Consider the following 10,000-nt stretch of genomic DNA (forward strand, 5'->3'; position numbering starts at 1 on the left):
GTGTGTGTGTGTGTGTGTGTGTGTGTGTGTGTGTGTGTGTGTGTGTGTGTGTGTGTGTGTGTGTGTCTGTTTATGTGGTTTATGAGGACACAAATATGTATAACTACATGGGTATTACACTGGTATTACACTATAAATGTGGTTTATGAGGACATATCAAATGTCCTCACAATTCAAATGGCCTTAAAAACATACTAAATGATGTTTTTTTAGAAAGTAAAAATGCAGAATGTTTCCTGTGATGGGTAGGTTTAGGGGCAGTGTGTGTGTGTGTGTGTGTGTGTGTGTGTGTGTGTGTGTGTGTGTGTGTGTGTGTGTGTGTGTGTGTGTGTGTGTGTGTGTGTGTGTGTGTGTGTGTGTGTGTGTGTGTGTGTGTGTGTGTGATGGGTAGGTTTAGGGGCAGTGTAACGGGCAGGGGCGTGGGACTGGGGGGATAAAGGGTACTGAGTAACCAGGGCCCGAGGCAGGGGGGGGCCTTAGAAGTCAGTTTTCTATACATACACATACATGGTACGGGGGCCCAGCAAGATGGTTTGTACCCAGGGCCCAAAATTTGGTGCTACGCCCCTGGTAACGGGATAGAAAATACAGTTTGTACAGTATGAAATCCATTACGCATTATATTATGGAGAATCCCTGTAAACTGTAAACAAAACTTTAGCTGTAGTTTCCATCAGAACATCCCTCCAGAGTAAACTGTTATATTGACAACATGACTGAACAATATGACTATCTTATCCGAACACAACGACACATGGACTCAAGACAACCCTATCGATGGGTTAAAACAACCCATCGGCTGGGTTAGTCCATATTTGACCCATTGGGTTGTTTTTTCCCCAGCATTTTGTGTACACTCTAAAAAATGCTGGACTTAAAACAACCCAAGTTGGGTTGAAATGCTGTTTCCTGCATACTGAGCTTTACACTGTTAAAGACTTGGATTCCCATCCTAAACATAGACAGCCCGTTCTCACTCCCAAGGCGTCAAAATCCGAAGCATAGTCAAGTGCCTTCCGCGTCACAATTAAGACGCTAAAGGTGCCCCTGGGCGTCATTTTGCGACGCGCTGGGTGCTCCATTCATTACAATGAGAAACCTTTGGCGTCATAAACAGACGCATTTAATTATTTGCGTTTATAAAAGCAGACATGATTTTATTAATATTTAAAGGCTACTTTTATATTTTGGAGCAACTAACTCCACTCCTACCCTAAACCTACCCATATCTAAACAATATAAAACACATAACCGGCAAATAAATGTACAGTCACAGGTATTTATTGCAAAAACTGACCAAAGCAGTATAAAAGTATTAACTCATGTTGCATTCCAAGTCTTCTGAAGTCATACGATATCTTCATGTGAAGAACAGAGTCGATCTTGATGTTTTAATCGCTGAAATGATGATCCCGCTGCTCCGTGAACGAACTCATTCATTTCTCATTCAAGTAATTCAAAAGACTCCTGAGCATGACGCAATCGGTCACAAGACACACGAGAGCCAATGACATTTACAATCAATGCTGACGTAATGACGCAATTGGTCACAAGACATACGAGAGCCAATGCAATTTCACTATGAAATCTCACGTAACCGGCGCCAATATTTGAAATTTGATTGTGTTTGTTGATGATCTTCTGCGGATGCAGATGCTGATCGCTTTTGGGGATTTTCTTCATACAAATCAATCGTTTGGCCTCTGAAAACTTGGATTATTTAACTTTTTTGAATAACTTGTGTATGCAGTCGTATATGTCAGGCTATATCCTGTGTTTTATATCATGTTCAGACAAATGGGTAGGTTTAGGGATGGGATGGGGTTGGGTTACATGTTAAGCATGTCTAAATAGCGTAAATAAAATAAATGTAAATAAAATTATGCTTGCTGATTAAATTGAAAAACACACTCCAACATGTCATAATGGCAAAATTATAAACTAATACAATTTCACCATGACGATAACATTACTAATACCCAGCGCGTCTGTTTATGACGCCAAAGGTTTCTCACTGAAATGAATGGAACACCCAGCGCGTCGAAACATGACGCCTTGGGGCACCTTTAGCGTCTTAATTGTGACGCGGAAGGCACTTGACCATGCTTCGGTTTTTGACGCCTTGGGAGTGAGAATGGGTTGACATAGACAAAGTCAGTCTAATATATTTAAAACTGAAGTTTACCTTAATCCATTTGTATTAAAACTACATGAAATATTTGTGCTGATATAACTAACGGCAGTGGATCTGTAGTTCCCAGCATGCTTTGCAAGGGACTGCGCTAGGAGAGTAAATGTACGGATTAAAGTGTTATTTTATGTGTTTTTCAGTAAAGGGAAAGATGTTATTAGTTTATGTTCGTGTTTAATGTTCAGTTATGTCGGACATTAAGAGGAGTTTCTGTCATTTTGTGGTTAGCATTATGCAGAAGAGTGTGTGTGTGTGTGTGTGTGTGTGTGTGTGTGTGTGTGTGTGTGTGTGTGTGTGTGTGTGTGTGTGTGTGTGTGTGTGTGTGTGTGTGTGTGTGTGTGTGTGTGTGTGTGTGTTTAGGCACTTATACACTGAATCATTGGATGTAATTCCGGCTCTCAATTAAATATTTTTAGTTTGTCCAGTGAGTTAACTTTGCATTTTATTTTTAAAAATGCGTGTGTTGTTATTTAAAAGTTTTAAAGGCAAATTAAATTGATAACAGTGTTCACCTTACAGAATAAACTATTATAAATTTAACAGAGCATTATTAAGTAAACGGCACATATAAATATTATGTAACAGTGACAAATTCAAATGGTTTGTATTTACTCAAAGAAATTGTGCCAGATTTACTTGAATCTTTTTGTTCATATAACTAAATTGTTATTTGTAAAACTGCTCATTATAGTTGTGTGCAACCACTGACCACATATTTTTTAAGTAAATTCAACAGGTCATTTGTTTGAGTGCTATAGGATGGCCTGGATGGGTGTAGGATTTCCCAGCCTGACATTGTGTCCCAGTCCAGTCCAGCGTTCTGGGAACGTAAACATTTCTAGCGGGGCATCGATTATACCTAAACCCGGTTTGAGAAATATTGACTGGCACTTGCCTCACCCTCTTTTTCTTGATCAAATATATTAAAACCAGTTCTTGTAATCTTCTAGTTTAAAGTTAATGTTGGATTTAAGAAGAAAAAATACTTACGGAAGCATGTGTTGAGGTTAGTGTCATGTTTAATAAAGAGCTCAGGGTGTTTCACCCTTTCATGAACTGTTTATCGGATCCATTTGAGAAACTAGTTAGAAATGTTAAGTTAAATCTCAATTCTGTCAACGTTTGCCAAGCCTCAAAAGAAGATCAATGGAGACCAAATACAATGGAAGTCAATGGGGTCCAAAATATGTTCTCAAAAAGAGTAAATAATGACAGAATTTAGATTCGTTATGTACTATCCCTTTAAACAAACAGTGAAATGACATTGGCAACAAATAAATCAATAGAATGCAAACGTTTAAATATAGCGCTTTGTTTTATATACACGTATATTCATGAAGATGGCTAAAAGAACACAATTTTCTTCAAAAGAAACTATTCTGCTCACTCATATTCCTAGTTAAATAGTATTTATGAGACAAAATGACCGTAACAATAAATAAATTCATCATGTGTTTCTTTCTCTGTTTTTCACATACCAGTTGAACAAACAATAAATTATAAAAATCAGTGCTGTGTGTTTTCAGTGAAACGGCCTTTGAGACGGTAAAACTACGGCAAACGTGGAGGAAAGAGATGAAATCTGGGAAAAAAGTAAATTGGGTTGAAATGAATCACTTTAAACATCTTCAACAGTCGCATAAAAGCAATAATCTGAAACATTATCATGATCATTTAGAATAACTGTTCAAAATAAGAGCGGGAACACACATTGAAGTAAACTGTTCGTGTTGTTCATAAACACACACACACACACACACACACACACACACACACACACACACACACGTGCGCGCGTGATACTGAACGATCTGGACACACGTCTGAGAACTCATTTGCATGAGCGTTTGCATATGTAAATAAGACATGAAGACATCTGAGGCGTAACAGGATTTAAAGCAATGTTCTGGATCTGTTGAATAGCTTCAAAGAGTGTGTTTACGGTAACACACTTACACTGGACGTCTATGGGGCGAGAAAAAAAAACACACACACACACACACACACACACACACACACACACACACACACACACACACACACACACACACACACACACACACACACACACACACACACACACACACACACGCACGACTTGGTAATCATTTCACCTTGTCTGTGCAAAGTTATATAAATCAACTCCAACTCAACCAAGAGGACATTCACACACACACAGAAAAAGAGATATTTGCATTTAAAGACACCAGAGGAAGCACGTTAACATGGAAAACATTGGAAGAGAAAGGGATTGGAATATAAAAACAGGGCCGTTATGGTCTGGAGAACACGTTTCTGCTCTAATCTGCCCCATAGACGTCCATTTAAAGTGTTTTACTTACTAACTAATTATATAGAAACACTTTACAATAAGGTTGCATTTGTTTCCATCCAAAGTTTTGAATTTAACTTGTGCACAATATTGGAATATCGCATAAAACATTTGCAGTTTTTTGTTGTTGTTTCCATCCCATCCGTTAAAGAGAACAAAATCAACACAGAATATTAGTAATACAACTGTAAGTTGTTGTTTTTCCTCCATCATAAAGGAGTGTTGTCAGGGAGCGTCTCACACACACACACACACACACACACACACACACACACACACACACACACACACACACACACACACACACACACACACACACACACAGTCATACATCACAAATGAGTGTCGTCTAAGAGCGTCACAAACACAAACACTCTCAGACTCACTCACACTCTCACTCTCACACACTCACACACACTCTCATACATAAATGGGTGTCGTCTCAGAGCATCACACACACAAACACCCTCACTCACTCACACTCTCACACACTCACACACACTCTCAAACATCACAAATGAGTGTCGTCTCAGAGCGTCACACACTCTCAATCTCATACACACTCTCACACATCATAAATGAGTGTTGTCTGAGTATCACACACACAAACACCCTCACACTCACTCTCACACACACTCTCACATATCACAAATGAGTGTCGTCTCTGAGAATTTTACACACAAACACTCTCACACTCACTCACACTCTCACACACTCACACACACTCTCAAACATCACAAATGAGTGTCGTCTCAGAGCGTCACACACACAAACACTCTCACACTCACTCTCACACTCACACTCTCACACACTCACACACACTCTCAAACATCACAAATGAGTGTCGTCTCAGAGCGTCACACACACAAACACTCTCACACTCACTCTCACACTCACACTCTCACACACTCACACACACTCTCAAACATCACAAATGAGTGTCGTCTCAGAGTGTCACACACACAAACACTCTCACACTCACTCTCACACACTCACACACACTCTCAAACATCACAAATGAGTGTCGTCTCAGAGCGTCACACACACAAACAGTCTCACACTCACTCTCACACTCACACACACTCTCAAACATCACAAATGAGTGTCGTCTCAGGGCGTCACACACACAAACACCCTCACACTCACTCACACTCTCACTCTCACACTCACTCTCACACATCATAAATGGGTGTCGTCTCAGAGCGTCACACACACAAACACCCTCACACTCACTCACACTCTCACTCTCACACTCACTCTCACACATCATAAATGGGTGTCGTCTCAGAGCGTCACACACACAAACACTCTCACACTCACTCTCACACTCACTCTCACACTCACTCTCACACATCATAAATGGGTGTCGTCTCAGAGCGTCACACACACAAACACCCTCACACTCACTCACACTCTCACTCTCACACTCACTCTCACACATCATAAATGAGTGTCGTCTCAGAGCGTCACACACACAAACACTCTCACACTCACTCTCACTCTCACTCTCACACACTCACACACACTCTCAAACATCACAAATGAGTGTCGTCTCAGAGCGTCACACACACAAACACACTCACACACACTCTCAAACATCATAAATGGGTGTCGTCTCAGAGCGTCACACACACAAACACACTCACACACACTCTCACACATCATAAATGGGTGTCGTCTCAGAGCGTCACACACACAAACACACTCACACACACTCTCACACATCACAAATGAGTGTCGTCTCAGAGCGTCACACACAAACACTCTCACACTCACTCTCACACTCACACTCACACTCTCACACACTCACACACACTCTCAAACATCACAAATGAGTGTCGTCTCAGAGCGTCACACACACAAACACTCTCACACTCACTCTCACACTCACACTCTCACACACTCACACACACTCTCAAACATCACAAATGAGTGTCGTCTCAGAGCGTCACACACACAAACACACTCACACACACTCTCAAACATCATAAATGGGTGTCGTCTCAGAGCGTCACACACACAAACACACTCACACACACTCTCAAACATCACAAATGAGTGTCGTCTCAGAGCGTCACACACACAAACACACTCACACACACTCTCACACATCATAAATGAGTGTCGTCTCAGGGCGTCACACACACAAACACTCTCACACTCACTCTCACACACTCACACACACTCTCAAACATCACAAATGAGTGTCGTCTCAGAGCGTCACACACACAAACAGTCTCACACTCACTCTCACACTCACACACACTCTCAAACATCACAAATGAGTGTCGTCTCAGGGCGTCACACACACAAACACCCTCACACTCACTCACACTCTCACTCTCACACTCACTCTCACACATCATAAATGGGTGTCGTCTCAGAGCGTCACACACACAAACACTCTCACACTCACTCTCACACTCACTCTCACACATCATAAATGGGTGTCGTCTCAGAGCGTCACACACACAAACACCCTCACACTCACTCACACTCTCACTCTCACACTCACTCTCACACATCATAAATGAGTGTCGTCTCAGAGCGTCACACACACAAACACTCTCACACTCACTCTCACTCTCACTCTCACACACTCACACACACTCTCAAACATCACAAATGAGTGTCGTCTCAGAGCGTCACACACACAAACACACTCACACACACTCTCAAACATCATAAATGGGTGTCGTCTCAGAGCGTCACACACACAAACACACTCACACACACTCTCACACATCATAAATGGGTGTCGTCTCAGAGCGTCACACACACAAACACACTCACACACACTCTCACACATCACAAATGAGTGTCGTCTCAGAGCGTCACACACAAACACTCTCACACTCACTCTCACACTCACACTCACACTCTCACACACTCACACACACTCTCAAACATCACAAATGAGTGTCGTCTCAGAGCGTCACACACACAAACACTCTCACACTCACTCTCACACTCACACTCTCACACACTCACACACACTCTCAAACATCACAAATGAGTGTCGTCTCAGAGCGTCACACACACAAACACACTCACACACACTCTCAAACATCATAAATGGGTGTCGTCTCAGAGCGTCACACACACAAACACACTCACACACACTCTCAAACATCACAAATGAGTGTCGTCTCAGAGCGTCACACACACAAACACACTCACACACACTCTCACACATCATAAATGAGTGTCGTCTCAGGGCGTCACACACACAAACACTCTCACACTCACTCTCACACACTCACACACACTCTCAAACATCACAAATGAGTGTCGTCTCAGAGCGTCACACACACAAACACTCTCACACTCACTCTCACTCTCACACACACTCTCACACATCATAAATGAGTGTCGTCTCAGGGCGTCACACACACAAACACCCTCACACTCACTCACACTCTCACTCTCACACACACTCTCACACATCATAAATGAGTGTCGTCTCAGGGCGTCACACACACAAACACTCTCACACTTACTCACACTCTCACTCTCACACACACTCTCACACATCATAAATGAGTGTCGTCTCAGGGCGTCACACACACAAACACTCTCACACTCACTCTCACACACACTCTCACACATCATAAATGAGTGTCGTCTCAGGGCGTCACACACACAAACACTCTCACACTCACTCTCACACACTCACACACACTCTCAAACATCACAAATGAGTGTCGTCTCAGAGGATCACACACACAAACACTCTCACACTCACTCACACTCTCACTCTCACACACACTCTCAAACATCACAAATGAGTGTCGTCTCAGAGGATCACACACACAAACACTCTCACACTCACTCACACTCTCACTCTCACACACACTCTCACACATCATAAATGAGTGTCGTCTCAGAGCGTCACACACACAAACACTCTCACACTCACTCTCACTCTCACACACACTCTCACATATCACAAATGAGTGTCGTCTCAGAGTGTCACACACACAAACACCCTCACACTCACTCACACTCTCACTCTCACACACTCACACACACTCTCAAACATCACAAATGAGTGTCGTCTCAGAGTGTCACACACACAAACACTCTCACACTCACTCTCACTCTCACACTCACACACACTCTCACACATCATAAATGAGTGTCGTCTCAGAGCGTCACACACACAAACACTCTCACACTCACTCACACTCTCACTCTCACTCACTCTCACTCTCACACACTCACACACACTCTCATACATAAATGAGTGTCGTCACACACACAAACACTCTCACTCTCACTCACTTTCACTCTCACACACTCACATACACTCTCATACATAAATGAGTGTCGTCACACACACAAACACTCTCACTCTCACTCACTTTCACTCTCACACACTCACATACACTCTCATACATAAATGAGTGTCGTCTCAGAGCATCACACACACAAACAATCTCACACTCACTCACTCTCACACACTCACACACTCACACACATCATAAATGAGTGTAGTCTCAGTGCGTCACACACTCTTACAATCTCACACTCACTCACTCTCACACACTCACACACATCATAAATGAGTGTAGTCTCAGTGCGTCACACACTCTTACAATCTCACTCTCACACACTCACACACACTCTCACACATCATAAATGAGTGTCGTCTCATTGCGTCACACACTCTTACAATCTCACTCACAAACTCACACACACTCTCACACCATAAACGAGTGTCGTCACAGAGTGTCACACACGCACGCACGCACGCACACACACACACACACACACACACACACACACACACACACACACACACACACACACACACACACACACACACACACACAGATACTTTGACTCTGGCGTTTTAGAGACACCAAACCAACATTTCAGATGCTGCGTTGTGATTGGTCCACTGGTTAGGCCAGATATCCAATCACTACTGAGGCAAAGTCACCTGAGGGTTTGAGGGATTTAGTCGGTAAATGTTTTTCCATTGTAACTTTCCATCCAACACAATTTCCCAAATTCTGCATTAATAGGTGGATGGAAACAAAGCTAGTGTTAATTTCAACAGAGCCCACTTGTGGTTTAATGGACTAACAAATGGAGGTTTAGTGTAAAGTGTTGCTCGCTCACTCTGAACCCAGAACAGTCCTCTAAACCGCACAGACATGTAAACAGCGCGGTCGTGGCGTTATTGCGAGTATCGAGGGCACAGTGTCGTTCTCCAGCCCTGAACTGAGGAAAATGACACACACACACACACACACATTTAAATCACAGAGCCCTGTTTCATCTTTCCATAGCAAAGATCAGTTCATTGGGGAGTTTAAATCAGTCAAGAACCTTCCTGACCACTCCACTCCTGACCCTCGGCTACTCTAGACCCTTACTGAGACGCTCACACTGGCAGCCATTTGCAAAATCACTTTAGACAGTCATTGACAATCTCCGCCTCATGCAAATGAGCTGTGATGTGATGCGGC

This window comes from Pseudorasbora parva, chromosome 4 (genome assembly GCF_024679245.1).
Source record: "Pseudorasbora parva isolate DD20220531a chromosome 4, ASM2467924v1, whole genome shotgun sequence".
NCBI lineage: Eukaryota > Metazoa > Chordata > Actinopteri > Cypriniformes > Gobionidae > Pseudorasbora > Pseudorasbora parva.